Here is a 19,546-nt window from a genome sequence, read left to right as displayed (position 1 = left end):
AACTCAACAGTCTCATGTTCGTCTATATATAAAGCTAAGTCTCCATTTTGTTAGTCCATGGAAATCTGAGTGCACTCAGATGTCATTCAAAGTGCAGTCCTATGGTTTTCACAATATATTCTCCTATATTTTTACATATATATTTTCTTATGATCATTATATCTATCTACATATTGGATTTTTTTCAATAGGACATAATGTGATTTTAATTATACTTTAAAAAAAATATTTTTGCATTGTCATTTGTTTATTATATTTATTAATACTTTTGTGTGTAATCATGATCTGATTATTTATTAAATAAAAATTTATTGAAATGTTTTATTTATTTTTGTGGATACTTTTGTTGGGTAATATCATGGACTTGCAAGGCTGAGTGTGATTCGAATATTGGATCAAACTTGTGCTTGCGATTGAACGGGAAAAAAACACAGCATGCTGCGATTGCATGCAAAATTCGGATCGCATGCACCCATAAGTCTATGGGTGCATCTGAATTTCCCTGTCTCCTCTGCAGCTATGCTGTAATCCTCTTGTGAGAGGATCGGAGCACAGAGCACTGACAGTTGGCTCCTGCTGACAGCAAAGCTGAAGCCTAGGGTCATTAGCATATCGCATCGAATGTGATACGCTAGTGTGACACCAGTCTAAGGGAGATTTCACAAGCGCCTAAATGGCACATTTTTTTTTTCCCACTGAAGCAGCATCATAATAATCCATGACCCACAGCCAGATTGAGATTTGGGGACAAAAAAAAAAAACATTTTCAGCAGCTTTTTAAAAAACCCATTCCAAAGTAATTGTGATGTGGCTTCCTTTCTAATATGCCCGTAGTCCAAATTACACATTATTATACCAATGGCAAGGCCCTAATCTCCAATGTTCCTTGGCCTAGGAGGGAGGTTTATGGATGAGATGTCTTGAATGTGCCTGCTTTATGTTTAACATTGCCATTGTAACGTTCAGTGAAAATGAACACTTCTGCCTTAACAACATTATTTTCATGCACCTTTTTGAGAGGCAGCAAAATAGTGCCCTGTAAGTATCAGACAAAGATATACTATAAGTAGAAGCCAAAACCTCCTTCCAGGCTTCGTCAGACGAATGTGCATACCCCCAATGTGCCAGTGCACATGACTGATTTTCCATACAAATCCACAGTCTGTGTAGGGAAAAGTTGCCGCATGCACTACTTTGGTTCCAGTTCTGGACCAGACTAGTGCCTGTAAATAGCAGGCAGCTTCTCCACTCATCAGATATGTGGACAAGAAAATGGACCGGCACTTGGAGTCGGTCACGTCTGCAATTTGTGGAAATGACTGGCCAGAGTTTTTGTACTGCCATTTGAACTTGGCCTTACAGATATTAAATATTACAATATCCACTTAATGTATATTTAGTCTATGAAGAGTTAACACTCACAGATTTCCCTTACCTTACGCCTCAGGACACAACACAGTTATTAATGTGACAGCGATCTCATGTTGCTCATGAGTGTGCCAGCAGCAGATCAGTATGACACATGAAAAGCAGAGCACATGACAGGAATACACCCATCAGTATAACACATGAAAAGCAAGCACATGACAGGAATACACCCACTCCTGTACATAGACCTTGTGCTCATGTCTGTGCCACTAACCAACTCTCTGCCTATTACCAATTCCTATGTGTTGTATTTATATCATGCTCAACTTCAATAGACAACTCACCTACCTTCATATATGTTATGAAAGGGCTGGTTACAATTTACATATATTACCACTCAAACTGGGAATTTAAAGTGACCCTCCACTCCTATAGTAAATGTGACCATACATTTCCAGTAAGAGTCACCATACCTACTGTCAGGGCCGGACTGGGACTAAAATTCAGCCCTGGCATTTGAAATTACACAGGCCCACTTGTCGCATGGTGAATATATATTTGTGCGCTGCCAATCACAGCATTCTGCCATTGTTCTCTCATGCCGATTCAGCATGAGAAAATAATCGCTGAACTGCTCTGCCCCATAGAATAACACTGGGCCAAGCGCTATATGATAAAATATCACATAGCACTCCGCCCCAAACAAACTGCACTTTATTCACACTCCGCAGATCCAGTGTCTACAGTTCTGATGTCACATCATTAATGCTGCAGCCAATCAGGGAGCTCAGCAGCTAATCCTCTGTAGCACTACTGACGTGATGTCAGAGATGCAGACAATAATAGACGCCAGCGCAGCAGAAGTTTGTATTTTTTCACAGTTCAGTGAACACATGCGGATTCACCTGCGCTCAGAAGCCGGCAGCGTTTTGGACACAGCGGACATGCACTGCCTAATACTCAATGTTTACACGTACACTTAAAGTGAACCTGACCGCTGATATCTGCTGTGTGACCCATGGGCAGCATGTGTCCGGCGCTGGCTGTACGATCTAAGTCAGGTATGTTTGTCTCTGAAACACTGCGGCATCACAGAGAATAACATGTCTGACTTCTCCCCTCCGGCTGCCAATGACTGGTGTGTTTCTGTACTCGCACGCAGGAAGAAACTTGTCGCTCAGTGGGAGCGGATGGGGAGAAGCCACCAGGGACCCACCTATCTGACTAGTCACCCGTGTGGCCTTGGTCCTTGGTGGCTTTTACAGTATGTTTTTCCCTACAGCACAGCATTTCAGAGTCAAACATACCTTTCTGGAATCATACAGCCAATGTCTGACACGTGCGGCCTGTGGAATCAGCAGCATGCATCAGCCATCAGATTCCCTTTAAGATTCCATAGGTGCTATGGCATCGGGAGTGCGGTGAAATTAACATCTGTGGAGGCTTAGTGGCTCTGACAGGAGCAGCGGACAAGTCTCACACCGTTTGCGCTTTCCAACATATCTGTTTTATATCATCCCTCTGCATTTTTGTGCAGGCGCAGTTCGTGGCCTTGCGGCCATGAACTGCACCTGCGCAAGTGCCATACACATCACCGCTATTCCTGAGCATGCGTAGTAATGACACAGTGGGAATAGCGGAGATGTGTATGTCACTTGCACAGGTGGCAGCACAGCACTGAGACAGTCTCTTCAGCACAGCATCCTCTCGTGGGATCTCGCTGGGCCCTCGTCCGTCATATTTTGCCCTGCTAGTATTTTGGTTTTGTGTCCTGCCTGGAAGCAGAGGAGTCATAGACAGAACTGCAGCTAAAGGAGGGACTGTTACGTTCCGGGACCTGTGACATCAGAGGCGCTTGGTTCTGCTGGCGGAGCGCGGGACATTCTGGACTGATTTTGAGGCCAGGACTTTGCAGTGTGGCTGAGGGGGGGGGGAGGTGGCGGTGAGATTGCCGGGTCGGGGCAGCAGAGTCGATGCTTGTCCCCCTCCCCCGCTGGACCGAGTTGGCTTCACTAGGAGGCTGACGAGAGGTGTCGCAGGCTCTGTATCCGAGCTGGTGGCGGAGGAGAAGGCTGTGAGGTGAGTGGGGACTGCAGTGTAGGGTGTTGGGCCCAGGCCAGAGTGACACTGCCGCGCTGCCTTATGAGATTTGGGGAGAGCAGCCGGAAGTCCTAACTGGCGATTATTATATGTTTGACTATTATCCTTATCCCTTTGAGAACTATAACTCCCAGCGTGTACAGAAGCTCCTATGGCATGCTGGGAGTTATAGTTCACCACAGGAGTGGTGATTTTCTTTTGCGTTTGGGTACATTTCTACGGTCAGTAAACGCTGTGGATTGGACGCTGTGTACAGCAGCAGTGTGCAATCCGCAGCGTCCAGATGTTACACCATAGTGGAGGGGATTTTATGAAATCTCATCTCCACTATGTGTACAAAGACGCCTCCGGCCTCCCTATGTAAATGGACATGCGGGGCTTCTTTCCAGACCGCAGCATGTCTATTTATCTTGCGGGGACGCTCAGTCTCTGAAAGATTAATAGCACAGTCCAATGTATAGGATGCCGTGATTCCGCACGGTTCTATGAACACATGTGGAATCACCGGACGTACAGAAGCCGGCAGCGCTTTGGAAGGAGCTGCGTCCAAAGCGTTGCTAATACCGACCGTTAGGGTATGTTTCCACGTTCAGGAAACGCTGCGTGTTTGACGCTGCGTAGAGCTGCAGCGTCATGCACGCAGCGTCCAGAAGTTACAGCATAGTGGAGGGGATTTTTTCAAATCCCGTCTCTACTGTGCGTGGTAACACGCACCTGGCGGCCCTGCGATTCCAGACGTGTTGCGCGTCTTTTCAGATCGCAGCATGCCTGTTTACCTTGCGTCGACGCTGTGCCGCCGCAAGGTAAAACACAGGGCCCTATGTGTGGGGTGCGATGATGCCGGATGTGTGCAATGAACACATCCGGCATCATCGCGTCTACAGAAAGGGGCGGAGCTTTGGGTGGAGCGGGTTTGCCGCTCCGTCCAAACTGCCGGCCATCCTGAAGGTGGACACGTACTCTAAGGGTATGTGTCCACGTTCAGGATTGCCTCAGGATTTGGTCAGGATTTTATGCAGGTAAAATATTGACCAAATATGCACCTGAGGTCACTGGCAGGTCACCTGCGTTTTTCTGCAATGCAAGGACATGCTGCGTTCTTAAAAGACACGCCGCATGTGCGTTTTCTCGGGTGTGCCGCATGCGTTTTTACTGCATAGTGGAGACGGGATTTGATAAAATCCCCTCCACTATGCTGTAACATTCAGACGCTGCGTTTTTGACGCTGTGGCTCAACGCTGCGTCAAAAACGCAGCGTTTCCTGAACGTGGAAACATACACTTAGTGGTGTGGGAGCAGAATGGACACAGCTTTTTTTTTCTTCTTAATTCTATTAATGCTTGCCTTTCAACAGCTTCTTTTCTCCTAGGTAAAACTCCGCAGCTTTCTGTTCTTCTGCTCAGGACACTGGTTTATCAGCAGCTCCTAAATCTTTTCTGTCCCTGCCACCGCGCTGGACAGGAGGAAGTGGGCGGTCCGATGTCCTGATCACAAACAGCAGTAAGTGCAGGTGGCAGAGCCGGAGCTGCACAGAAGAGAAGAGCGCCCCCTCCCCCTGCCTGACGTGCCTGTGTTACCTCACTGTAGCTGGTGATCAGGACATCAGAGGGCACTCAGGCAGGCGCAAACTTCATCCAGTGTGGCGGCAGTGATTTTAATAGAGCAGGGCAGCTCGATCGCTTCTGACTGCAGGAGCTGACAGCATGAAGGGGAGCCGAGCAAAAGATCGAGCGGCCCACTACAGGGACCGGCCGTTCTGGCATTTGCCAGAACTGCCCGATGGCCAGTCCGGCCCTGCCTACTGTGCACCTCCTGCTATCATGCCTTAATCTCCAAGGTATCCCGTCTATATCTCCAAAATGGCAGAGGCATGGGGAGCACTATGGAAAGTTTGAACCTTGCAGAGAGGCCTAGTGAAGATGATGCAGTACACAGTGCAGTCCAGTGTGTCTATCCTGCTATAGGGAAAAGGCAGGGAAGGCATGTTTAACCCCTTAATGACCGCCGATCCGCCTTTTAACGGCGGCAGTTAAGGGTACTTAAACCACAGCGCCGTTAATTAAAAAGTGAATAGCGCCCCCCAGAGTCAGATTTTCTCTGGGGTCTCGGTTACCGGTGGTAGCCGAGACCCCAGAGAACATGATTCGGGGTTTTTTTTTTTACCAACCCCCGGGTTGCAGTCACCAGTAATTAACCGTTTACCGGCTGTTCTGTCCTTTCTAGGAAGGACAGGTGTTCGTATCATGCATTAAAGTTTTAGTACTAATAGTGTTTGGTTTGCTGTGTTATAGCACCATCAAGCAGTGGTTACATTTATAATCTGTGTCTTAGTAATAATTAGAGTGTTGCATTGTGGGATTGTACCAAGGTATCCTCCATTATTTTCTGTGTATTTCCTGGACACACGTGCTCATGTACTGTGCTGGAACTATCTCACTCACTTGCCATCCTGGTTAAGTTTATCCGGTAAGATTGTTACCTCTGTTCTGCAAATATAGTGTTGTATAGAATGTGATTTACTGTATAGCAGCCAGTGCATAGGAAATCTATTATCAGTGACTTACTTTATGTAGTTATATACCAGTTGCATCATACTGTATGCTTTCTCTGTTAGTTGCAGCCGTGTTATTATTTGCCCAATACTTATCCATATCATTTGTATTCTTATAGTTTTACCGCGCTCATGTTTACCAATAAACAAGTTAGACTACAGAGAACAGTCTGCTTATTTGGGAGACAGATTTGGTTTATGCCGTATGTCTGATCACACACCGTATCAACGTGTATGAAGACAAAACCGGCGGTCGCAAAAAAAAACAAAACGCGATTTCCCATTTAATTTCTCTGTCCTCCGATGTGATCGCACATCAGAGGACAGAGAAATGGGGTCCCCGATCGCCCCCCGATACTCACCTGTCTCCCCCGGTGCTCCTCGTGGCTCCCGATGGGCGCCGCCATCTTGTTTCAGCCAAAAAATGCGCACTGCGCATGCGCCCGCCGGCCGGCACCCGGAAGAGCTTTGGGTCTCGGCTGCCGGGGGCCAATTCTACATTGAAAAAGTAAAACGGCGCTCCTTCTCTTCCAAGCTCTGCAGTGCGCCCAAACAGGGGTTTACCCTCACATATGGGGTATCGCCGTACTCAGGAGAAATTGCACAACAAAATTTAATTTATGGTTAAATTTCTGTTTTTACACTTGTGAAAATAAAAAAAAAAATGGTTCTGAAGTAAAATGTTTGCAAAAAAAGTTAAATGTTCATTTTTTTCCTTCCACATTGTTTCAGTTCATGTGAAGTTCGTAAAGGGTTAATAAACTTCTGGAATGTGGTTTTGAGTACCTTGAGGGGTGCAGTTTTTAGAATGGTGTCACACTTGGTTATTTTCTATCATATAGACCCCTCAAAATGACTTAAAATGTGATGTGGTCCCTAAAAAAAAAATGGTGTTGTAAAAATGAGAAATTGCTGGTCAACTTTTAACCCTTAGAACTCCCTAACAAAAAAAAAATTTGTTTCCAAAATTGTGCTGATGTAAAGTAGACATGTGGGAAATGTTATTCATTAACTATTTTTAGTGACATACAGTACAGACCAAAAGTTTGGACACACCTTCTCATTTAAAGATTTTTCTGTATTTTCATGACTATGAAAATTGTACATTCACACTGAAGGCATCAAAACTATGAATTAACACATGTGGAATTATATACTTAATTTCAGTTGTTTCACACTTTTTTGTTATGTCTTATATTCTAGGTTCTTCAAAGTAGCCACCTTTTGCTGTGATGACTGCTTTACACACTCTTGGCATTCTCTTGATGAGCTTCAAGAGGTAGTCACCGGGAATGGTCTTCCAACAATCTTGAAGGAGTTCCCAGAGATGCTTAGCACTTGTTGGCCCTTTTGGCTTCACTCTGCGGTCCAGCTCACCCCAAACCATCTCGATTGGGTTCAGGTCTGGTGACTGTGGAGGCCAGGTCATCTGGCGTAGCACCCCATCACTCTCCTTCTTGGTCAAATTGCCCTTACACATTGTCCTGTTGAAAAATAAATGATGGTCCAACTAAACACAAACCAGATGGAATAGCATGCCATGGCAAGATGCTGTGGTAGCCATGCTGGTTCAGTATGCCTTCAATTTGGAATATTGTGTCACCAGCAAAGCACCCCCACACCATCACACCTCCTCCTCCATGCTTCACGGTGGGAACCAGGCATGTAGAGTCCATCCATTCACCTTTTCTGCGTCGCACAAAGACACGGTGGTTGGAACCAAAGAGCTCAAATTTGGACTCATCAGGCCAAAGCACAGATTTCCACTGGTTTAATGTCCATTCCTTGTGTTCTTTAGCCCAAACAAGTCTCTTCTGCTTGTTGCCTGTCCTTTGCAGTGGTTTCCTAGCAGCTATTTTACCATGAAGGCCTGCTGCACAAAGTCTTCTCTTAACAGTTGTTGTAGAGATGTGTCTGCTGCTAGAACTCTGTGTGGCATTGACCTGGTTTCTAATCTGAGCTGCTGTTAATCTGCGATTTCTGAGGCTGGTGACTCGGATAAACTTATCCTGAGAAGCAGAGGTGACTCTTGGTCTTTCTTTCCTGGGGCGGTCCTCATGTGAGCCAGTTTCTTTGTAGCGCTTGGTGGTTTTTGCCAATGCACTTGGGGACACTTTCAAAGTTTTCCCAATTTTTCGGACTGACTGACCTTCATTTCTTAAAGTAATGATGGCCACTCGTTTTTCTTTACTTAGCTGCTTTTTTCTTGACATAATACAAATTCTAACAGTCTATTCAGTAGGACTATCAGCTGTGTATCCACCAGACTTCTGCACAACATAACTGATGGTCCCAATACCATTTATAAGGCAAGAAATCCCACTTACTAAACCTGACAGGGCACACCTGTGAAGTGAAAGCCATTCCCGGTGACTACCTCTTGAAGCTCATCAAGAGAATGCCAAGAGTGTGCAAAGCCGTCATCAAAGCAAAAAGTGGCTACTTTGAAGAACCTAGAATATAAGACATAATTTCAGTTGTTTCACACTTTTTTGTTAAGTACATAATTCCACATGTGTTAATTCATAGTTTGATGCCTTCAGTGTGAAAGTACAGTTTTCATAGTCATGAAAATACAGAAAAATCTTTAAATGAGATGGTGTGTCCAAACTTTTGGTCTGTACTGTATCTCTCTGACTTAAGGGCATAAAAATACAAAGTTTGAAAATTGCAAAATTTTTAAAAATTTTGCCATATTCCATTTTTTTTTATAAATAATCGCAAGTAATATCGAAGAAATGTTACCACTATCATGAAGTACAATATGTCACGAAAAAACAATCTCAGAATCAGCAGGATCTGTTAAAGGGTTCCAGAATTATAACCTCATAAAGTGACAGTGGTCAGAATTGTAAAAATTGGCTCGGTCATTAAGTACCAAATTGGCTCTGTCACTAAGGGGTTAAGATGGTACACAGCGCCCGGATTTCTGCACTGATATGAAGGCTGCAACAGATTGGAAGCTGATAATTGGCTGCAGTGGTCATGTGACATAATGTCAGCCATACCCTAAGAGAAACAGTGCTGCGATTGAATGAATGGCACAAGTCCAGGTGTCACGGCTCTGTTGTCGAGTGTCCTGGGACCAGGGGCTCCTTCCCTGTCTCTAATGCTAGGGGTGCCCTAGCTCGCCCTGTTCCCCAGATTACTTATGATGGTGAAGACGTCAGGGCCACGTACCATGCCTTAGCTCCTGTACCCACCCACTGTCTGTTCCCTTTTGCCACCCAGGGAAAAGGGGAGTAGTAGTGTTCCGTAATACACCAACCAGACTAACAAGGCAATGCGAACAGGGGTAACGAAAAATACCAAATATATGAATATACTCAGACAACAGAGGAATGCATCGGGGAGTGGAGGATGGGGTTAAACCAAAGTAGGAGAAGATTGGGAATTATCACACGCTCAAAACCTAGCAACAGTCACAGCTAAATCCACTAACCACCTTCTCCAATAACCACCAATAAAAACCTCCAGCCATACAGACAATGAGTGCTCACCAGGGCTCAGATTATAGGAGATGGGAGTGGTTAACAGTGCACAGCTGAGCCTTAACACAGGAAACCTTCCAGGAGCTCTCAACTGAGCAGATTAACCCCTGTGCTGCTAAAAGAAACTTGCACCGTTTAAAATGGTGAAGTGCTTCTAACCAGTGTAGGAGTAGGATAAATCAGACACTGCGGTCTTCTGGTTCCTATCTGTCATTGTAAACCCGTGACACCAGGAGACGAATATACAGTTTATTTTGCACTGCAAATAGTACAGGAAACAGGGATGACACGGGCAGTTGAAAACATTTACTTGTGTAGGAATACACAGACACATCCAGCTTGGTGGTTACTGAGTTCAATCCCTATGCAGCAAACACAGATACTACCCAATGAAGTGGTGTATCTCAGATAAAGCCCTGGTACAGTTATATTTTAGGGGCAGGCTAATGCCCCTAATAGGCTAGTACAGGAAACGGATGACACAGGGCAGTTGAAAACATTTTCTTGTGTAGGAATATACAGGCACATCCAGCTTGGTGGTTACTACATGAAGGTTCAATCCCTATGCAGCAAACACAGATACTACCCAATAAGGTGATAGATCTCAGATAAAGCACTGGTGCAGATAAAGCCCTGGTGTAGTTATATATTAGTGTCAGGCTCTGGTATGCCAATGTAAGGAGGCTTATTCATCGTGCAATGCTCCTCTGTTAAATTTAATATGCAAATTGCCTCTTCGGAGAGGAAGAGGACTTGATCTCTATAGTGCCACCTGTTGGAAGCAACAAATTCCTCTCTGAAGAATCAATTTGCATATTACATTTCCTAGAGGAGCATTGCACAGCGAATAAGCCTCCTTACCTTGACATGGCAGAGCTGGTATGTCGCTCTCCATAAGGAGAAGCGTTACCCCTTAGACCTCAGTCCAGAATCTCTCATCTAGCCTAATCAGTTCTCGTACTTTGCACTAACGAGGGGCAATATTAGGAAACACTGTGTCTGCAAATTGAGATTCTGATTTGGCTTTTACCCTAAGTCACATTTCAAGGCCCATTAACCCCTTTCCCACATTGGCTCTATCTATACATCCCTACCACCTGGGCCTTTTTGACCTGGGACATATAGATATGGAGCGCCTGCCAGGGCCTAGAGGTACTCGGCACCGGGTCCGGTCATCAATAAAGGGGAGGTCACAGTGGCAGCGACCTGGTCCGTGGCCCGGGGCATCCAAATTAAAGGAAATGTCTTTAACCCCTTAATCCCATATGACGTACTATTCCATCAAGGTGACCTGGGACTTAATTCCCAGTGACGGGATAGTACGTCATATGCGATCGGCCGTGCTCACGGGGCCGGGTGTCAGCTATTGCAGCTGACATCCGGCACTATGTGCCAGGAGCGGTCACGGACCGCTCCCAGCACATTAACCCCCGGCACACTGTGATCAAACATGATCGCAGTGTTCTGGCGGTACAGGGAAGCATCGCGCAGGGAGGGGGATTCCTGCATGCTTCCCTGAGACGATCGGTACAAGGCGATGTGCTCACCTTGTACCGAGCGTCTCCTCCATCCAAAATGGCCACGGGGCTACTTCCGGGTCCTGCAGGGAGGTGGCTTACCAAGTGCCTGCTCAGAGCAGGTGCTGGTAAGCCAGGAGCAGGGCACGTCAGATCGCTGATCTGACACAGTGCTCTGCAAAGTGTCAGATCAGCAATCTGTCACTATACAGTGATGTCCCCCCTGGGACAAAGTAAAAAAAAAACATTTTTAATGTGTTAAAAAAAAAAAAAAATCCTAAATAAAGAGAGAAAAAAAAAAATATATTGTTCCCATAAATACATTTCTTTATCTAAATAAAAAAAACAATAAAAGTACACATATTTAGTATCGCCGCGTCCGTAACGACCCGACCTATAAAACTGTCCCACTAGTTAACCCCTTCAGTGAACACCGTAAAAAAAAAAAAAAAACGAGGCAAAAAACAACGTTTTATTATCATACCGCCGAACAAAAAGTGGAATAACACGCAATCAAAAAGACGGATATAAATAACCATGGTACCGCTGAAAACATCATCTTGTCCCGCAAAAATGGAGCCACCATACAGCATCATCAGCAAAACAATAAAAAAGTTATAGTCATCAGAATAAAGCGATGCAAAAATAATTATTTTTTCTATAAAATAGTTTTTATCGTATAAAAGCGCCAAAACATAAAAAAATTATGTAAATGAGGTATCGCTGTAATCGTACTGACCCGAAGAATAAAACTGCTTTATCTATTTTACCAAACGTTGAACGGTATAAACGCCCCCCCAAAAGAAATTCATGAATTGCTGGTTTTTGGTCATTCTGCCTCACAAAAATCGGAATAAAAAGCGATCAAAAAAAGTCACATGCTCACAAATGGTACCAATAAAAACGTCAACTCGTCTCGCAAAAAAGAAGACCTCACATGACTCTGTGGACCAAAATATTGAAAAATTATAGCTCTCAAAATGTGGTAACGCAAAAAATATTTTTTGCAATAAAAAGCTTCTTTTAGTGTGTGACAGCTGCCAATCATAAAAATCCGCTAAAAAACCCGCTATAAAAGTAAATCAAACCCTCCTTCATCACCCCCTTAGTTAGGGAAACAAAAAATTTAAAAAAATGTATTTATTTCCATTTTCCTGTTTGGGTTAGGGTTGGGCTAGGGTTAGGTTTACAGCTAGGGTTGGGGTTAGGGTTGGGGTTAATGGTGGGGTTAGGGTTGGGGCTAGGGTAAGGGCTACAGTTATGGTTAGGGCTACAGTTAGGGTTGGGCTAAAGTTAGGGTTGGGGCTAAAGTTAGGGTTTGGATTACATTTACGGTTGGGATTAGGGTTAGGGGTGTGTCAGGGTTAGGGGTGTGGTTAGGGTAATGGTTGGGATTAGGGTTAGGAGTGTATTTGGAATAGGGTTTCAGTTAGAATTGGGGGTTTCCACTGTATAGGCACATCAGGGCTCTCCAAACGCGACATGGCGTCCGATCTCAATTCCAGCCAATTCTGCGTTGAAAAAGTAAAACAGTGCTCCTTCCCTTCCGAGCTCTCCCGTGTGCCAAAAAGGGTTTACCCCAACATATGGGGTATCAGCATACTCAGGACAAATTGGACAACAACTTTTGGGGTCCAATTTCTCTTGTTACCCTTGGGAAAATAAAAATTTGGGGGCTATAAACTGTAGTGAAACACTTGGTGGTTCAAAGTTCTCACAGCACATCTAGATAAGTTCCTTGGGGGGTATAGTTTCCAATATGGGGTCACTTGTGGGGGATTTCTACTGTTTAGGTGCATCAGGGGCTCTGCAAATGCAACGTGACGCCTGCAGACCAATCCATCTAAGTCTGCATTCCAAATGGTGCTCCTTCCTTTCCGAGCTCTGCCATGCGCCCAAACGGTGGTTCCCCCCCACATATGGGGTATCAGCGTACTCAGGACAAATTGGATAACATCTTTTGGGGTCGAATTTCTCCTGTTACCCTTGGGAAAATACAAAACTGGGGGCTAAAAAATAATTTTTGTGAAAAAAAAAAAAAAAAAGAATTTTTATTTTCACGGCTCTGCGTTATAAACTGTAGTGAAACACTTGGGGGTTCAAAGCTGTCAAAACACGTCTAGATAAGTTCCTTAGGGGGTCTTCTTTCCAAAATGGTGTCATTTGTGGGGGATTTCAATGTTTAGGCACATCAGGGGCTCTCCAAACGCAACATGGCGTCCCATCTCAATTCCAGTGAATTTTGCATTGAAAAGTCAAACGGCGCTCCTTCCCTTCCGAGCTCTGCCATTCACCCAAACAGTGGTTTACCCCCACATATGGGGTATCAGCGTACTCAGAACAAATTGTACAACAACTTTTGCAGCCATTTTCTCCTGTTACCCTTGGTAAAATAAAACAAATTGGAGCTGAAGTAAATTTTTGTGGAAAAAAAATTAAATGTTCATTTTTTTTTTTAAACATGCCAAAAATTCCTGTAAAACACCTGAAGGGTTAATAAACTTCTTGATTGTGGCACCTTGAGGTTTTTAGAATGGTGTCACACTTGGTTATTTTCTATCATATAGACCCCTCAAAATGACTTCAAATGTGATGTGGTCCCTAAAAAATATTGGTGTTGTGAAAATGAGAAATTGCTGATCAACTTTTAACCCTTATAACTCCCTAACAAAAAAATTTTGGTTCCAAAATTGTGCTGATGTAAAGTAGACATGTGGGAAATGTTACTTAAAGTATTTTATTAAGTATTTTGTGTGACATATCTGTGATTTAAGGGCATAAAAATTCAAAGTTGGAAAATTGCAAAATTTTCAAAATTTTTGCCAAATTTCCGTTTTTTTCACAAATAAACGCAAGTTATATCGAAGAAATGTTACCACTATCATGAAGTACAATTTGTCACGAGAAAACAATGTCAGAATTGCCTAGATCCGTTAAAAGCGTTCCAGGGTTATAACCTCATAAATGGAGAGTGGTCAGAATTGTAAAATTTGGCCCGGTCACCACCACCCTTGGGGCTTAAGGGGTTATTGAATTAGGAATATTTGTGACGCCACCTGTGGTATTTGGTCAGGGGTGACCGATGCTGCTTAAAGTGGTCCTCTGGGGAGTGGTGGCACTGCAGCAAGGATGGTATAGCTTCCTGTTGTGAATTTACCTTTTGGCTCCCTCTAGTGGCTACTAGTGTTTTTACTCTGGGTATGTCTATCATTCCTTGTATTCTCACCTGGGTCGTTAGGTCAGGGGTGTTGCTATATAAGCTCCCTGGACCTTCAGTTCAATGCCTGGCATCGTTGATATCAGAGCTAATCTGTAGTGCTCTTGTCTACTGATCCTGGTTCCTGCTTGATTAAGCTAAGTCTGCTTTCTTGCTTTTTGCTATTGTTTTTGTTTGCATTTTTGTCCAGCTTGTACATAATCTGTATCCTATCCTTGCTGGAAGCTCTAGGGAGGCTGGAGTTCTCCCCCCGGGCCGTTAGACGGTTCGGGGGTTCTTGAATCTCCAGTGTGGATTTTTGTAGGGTTTTTGTTGACCATATAAGTTATCTTACTACATTCTGCTATTAGTGAGTGGGCCTCTCTTTGCTAAACCTAGTTCATCTCTGTGTTTGTCATTTCCTCTTACCTCACCGTTATTATTTGTGGGGGGCTTGTATCCAACTTTTGGGGTCTATTCTCTGGAGGCAAGAGAGGTCTTTGTTTTCCTCTTCTAGGGGTAGTTAGTCCTCCGGCTGGCGCGAGACATTTAGCGACCAACGTAGGCATGTTCCCCGGCTACTTCTAGTGTTGGCGTTAGGAGTAGATATATGGTCAACCCAGTTACCACTGCCCTATGAGCTGGATTTTTGTACTTCGCAGACTTGCTGATATCTCTGAGACCCTCGCCATTGGGGTCATAACAGTTTGCCAGGCCCGTATTAAATGTTAAATGCATTGCAGAAGCGGGATTATAAGAAAGAAAGTTCTGAGGTTTTTTTTTCTCTCTCTCTCATTTTTTTTTCTTTTCCCCTTTACCTCTGAGTGGCTTGTGATTGCTGCAGACATGAATGTCCAGACCTTGATTACAAGTGTGGACCAGCTTGCTGCTCGTGTGCAGGGCATACAAGATTATGTTACCAGAAATCCTATGTCAGAACCTAAGATACCGATTCCTGAACTGTTTTCCGGAGACCGATTTAAGTTTAGAAATTTCAGGAATAATTGTAAATTGTTTTTGTCCCTGAGACCCTGTTCCTCTGGAGACTCCGCTCAGCAAGTGAAAATTGTTATTTCTTTTTTACGGGGCGACCCTCAGGATTGGGCTTTCTCGCTGGCGCCAGGAGATCCGGCATTGGCTGATATTGATGCGTTTTTTCTGGCGCTCGGTTTGCTTTATGAGGAACCCAATCTTGAGATTCAGGCAGAAAAAGCCTTGCTGGCTATGTCTCAGGGCCAGGACGAGGTTGAAGTGTATTGCCAAAAATTTCGGAAATGGTCCGTGCTGACCCAGTGGAACGAGTGTGCATTGGCTGCAAATTTTAGAAATGGTCTTTCTGAAGCCATTAAGAATGTGATGGTGGGTTTTCCCATTCCCACAGGTCTGAATGATTCTATGGCCCTGGCTATTCAAATCGACCGGCGATTGCGGGAGCGCAAAACCGCAAATTCCCTCATGGTGTTGTCTGAACAGGCACCTGAATTAATGCAATGTGATAGAATCCTGACTAGAAATGAGCGGAAAATTCATAGACGCCAGAATGGCTTGTGTTACTACTGTGGTGATTCTACACATGTTATCTCAGCATGCTCTAAACGTCTTACTAAGGTTGTTAGTCCGGTCGTCATTGGTAATTTGCAACCTAAATTTATTCTATCTGTAACTTTGATTTGCTCACTGTCATCGTATCCTGTCATGGCGTTTGTGGACTCGGGTGCGGCCCTGAGCCTTATGGATCTGTCATTTGCCAAGCGCTGCGGATTTGTTCTTGAGCCATTGGAAAATCCTATCCCTCTTAGGGGTATTGATTCTACGCCATTGGCAAAAAATAAACCGCAGTTTTGGACACAGGTTACCATGTGCATGACTCCCGAACATCGGGAGGTAATACGTTTTCTTGTTCTGCATAAAATGCGTGATTTGGTTGTTTTGGGGTTGCCATGGTTACAGACCCATAATCCAGTCTTGGACTGGAAGGCTATGTCAGTGTCAAGTTGGGGCTGCCATGGAATTCATGGAGATTCCCTGCCCTTGTCTATTGCTTCTTCTACGCCTTCGGAAGTTCCGGCGTATTTGTCTGATTATCAGGATGTCTTCAGCGAGTCTAAGTCCAGTGCACTGCCTCCTCATAGGGAATGTGACTGTGCAATAGATTTGATCCCTGGCAGTAAGTTTCCTAAGGGGAGACTGTTTAATCTGTCGGTACCTGAACATACCGCGATGCGTTCATATATCAAGGAGTCTCTTGAGAAGGGGCATATCCGTCCTTCTTCTTCCCCTCTTGGTGCGGGATTCTTTTTTGTGGCCAAAAAGGACGGATCTTTGAGGCCTTGTATTGACTATCGGCTTTTAAATAAGATCACTGTCAAATTTCAGTATCCTTTGCCGTTGTTGTCAGATTTGTTTGCCCGGATTAAAGGTGCCAAGTGGTTCACCAAGATAGACCTTCGTGGTGCGTACAACCTTGTGCGCATTAGGCAGGGCGATGAATGGAAAACCGCATTCAATACGCCCGAAGGTCATTTTGAGTACTTGGTGATGCCATTTGGGCTCTCTAATGCACCTTCAGTTTTTCAGTCCTTCATGCATGACATTTTCCGGAAGTATCTGGATAAATTCTTGATTGTTTATCTGGATGATATTCTGGTTTTTTCTGATGATTGGGACTCGCATGTGGAGCAGGTCAGGATGGTTTTTGAGATTTTGCGTGAAAATTCTTTGTTTGTAAAAGGCTCAAAGTGTCTCTTTGGTGTACAGAAGGTTCCCTTTTTGGGGTTCATTTTTTCCCCTTCTGCTGTGGAGATGGATCCAGTCAAGGTCCGAGCTATTCATGATTGGACTCAACCCTCGTCAGTTAAGAGTTTTCAGAAGTTCTTGGGTTTTGCTAACTTCTACCGTCGTTTTATCGCAAATTTCTCTAGCGTTGTTAAACCGCTGACGGATATGACCAAGAAAGGCTCTGATGTAGCTAACTGGGCTCCTGCTGCCGTGGAGGCTTTCCAGGAGTTGAAACGCCGGTTTACTTCGGCGCCTGTTTTGTGCCAGCCTGATGTCTCACTTCCCTTTCAGGTTGAGGTGGATGCTTCGGAGATTGGGGCAGGGGCCGTTTTGTCGCAGAGAGGCCCTGGTTGCTCTACTATGAGACCTTGTGCCTTTTTCTCTAGGAAGTTTTCGCCAGCAGAGCGAAATTATGATGTGGGCAATCGGGAGTTATTGGCCATGAAGTGGGCATTTGAGGAGTGGCGTCATTGGCTCGAGGGTGCTAAGCATCGGGTGGTGGTCTTGACTGATCACAAAAATTTGATGTATCTCGAGTCTGCTAAACGCCTGAATCCTAGACAGGCCCGCTGGTCATTGTTTTTCTCCCGTTTTGACTTTGTGGTCTCGTATTTACCAGGTTCTAAGAATGTGAAGGCCGATGCTCTGTCTAGGAGCTTTGTGCCTGATGCTCCTGGAGTCACTGAACCTGAGGGTATTCTTAAGGAAGGAGTTATCTTGTCAGTGATTTCTCCAGATCTGCGACGTGTGTTGCAGAGATTTCAGGCTGGTAGGCCTGACTCTTGTCCACCTGACAGATTGTTTGTGCCTGCTAAATGGACCAGCAGAGTCATTTCCGAGGTTCATTCCTCAGTGTTGGCAGGGCACCCGGGAATTTTTGGCACCAGAGATCTGGTGGCCAGGTCCTTTTGGTGGCCTTCCTTGTCAAGGGATGTGCGGTCATTTGTGCAGTCCTGTGGTACTTGTGCTCGAGCTAAGCCTTGCTGTTCTCGTGCCAGCGGGTTGCTCTTGCCCTTGCCTGTCCCGAAGAGACCTTGGACACACATCTCTATGGATTTCATTTCGGATCTCCCGGTGTCTAAAGGCATGTCTGTCATCTGGGTGATATGTGATCGTTTCTCCAAGATGGTCCATCTGGTTCCTTTGCCTAAGCTGCCTTCCTCTGCTGATCTGGTTCCTGTGTTCTTCCAGAACGTGGTTCGTTTGCACGGCATTCCTGAGAATATTGTGTCGGACAGAGGATCCCAGTTTGTTTCCAGGTTCTGGCGATCCTTTTGTGGTAGGATGGGCATTGATTTGTCGTTTTCGTCCGCTTTTCATCCACAGACTAACGGACAAACGGAACGAACTAATCAGACTCTGGAGGCGTATTTGAGGTGTTTTGTCTCTTCTGATCAGGATGATTGGGTGACCTTCTTGCCGTTGGCTGAATTTGCCCTTAATAATCGGGCTAGTTCTGCCACCTTGGTTTCGCCATTTTTCTGCAACTCCGGTTTCCATCCTCGTTTTTCCTCGGGACATGTGGAGCCTTCTGACTGTCCTGGAGTGGATTCTGTGGTGGATAGGTTGCAGCGGATCTGGAATCATGTGGTGGACAACTTGAAGTTGTCACAGGAGAAGGCTCAGCGTTTTGCCAATCGCCGCCGCGCTGTGGGTCCCCGACTTCGTGTTGGGGATTTGGTATGGCTGTCTTCTCGATTTGTTCCTATGAAGGTCTCCTCTCCCAAATTTAAGCCTCGTTTCATTGGTCCTTACAAGATATTGGAGATCCTTAATCCTGTATCCTTTCGCCTGGATCTTCCGGTGTCGTTTGCCATTCACAACGTATTTCATAGGTCCTTGTTGCGGCGGTACGTTGTGCCTGTGGTTCCTTCTGCTGAGCCTCCTGCTCCGGTGTTGGTTGAGGGCGAGTTGGAGTACGTGGTGGAGAAGATCTTGGATTCTCGTCTCTCCAGGCGGAGGCTTCAGTACCTGGTCAAGTGGAAGGGCTATGGTCAGGAGGATAATTCCTGGGTGGTCGCCTCTGATGTGCATGCGGCCGATTTAGTTCGCGCCTTTCACGCCGCTCATCCTGATCGCCCTGGTGGTCTTGGTGAGGGTTCGGTGACCCCTCACTAAGGGGGGGGTACTGTTGTGAATTTACCTTTTGGCTCCCTCTAGTGGCTACTAGTGTTTTTACTCTGGGTATGTCTATCATTCCTTGTATTCTCACCTGGGTCGTTAGGTCAGGGGTGTTGCTATATAAGCTCCCTGGACCTTCAGTTCAATGCCTGGCATCGTTGATATCAGAGCTAATCTGTAGTGCTCTTGTCTACTGATCCTGGTTCCTGCTTGATTAAGCTAAGTCTGCTTTCTTGCTTTTTGCTATTGTTTTTGTTTGCATTTTTGTCCAGCTTGTACATAATCTGTATCCTATCCTTGCTGGAAGCTCTAGGGAGGCTGGAGTTCTCCCCCCGGGCCGTTAGACGGTTCGGGGGTTCTTGAATCTCCAGTGTGGATTTTTGTAGGGTTTTTGTTGACCATATAAGTTATCTTACTACATTCT

The sequence above is a fragment of the Ranitomeya variabilis genome, chromosome 1 (assembly GCF_051348905.1).
Source record: "Ranitomeya variabilis isolate aRanVar5 chromosome 1, aRanVar5.hap1, whole genome shotgun sequence".
Classification (NCBI taxonomy): Eukaryota; Metazoa; Chordata; class Amphibia; order Anura; family Dendrobatidae; genus Ranitomeya; species Ranitomeya variabilis.
This window is presented reverse-complemented; position numbering follows the sequence as displayed.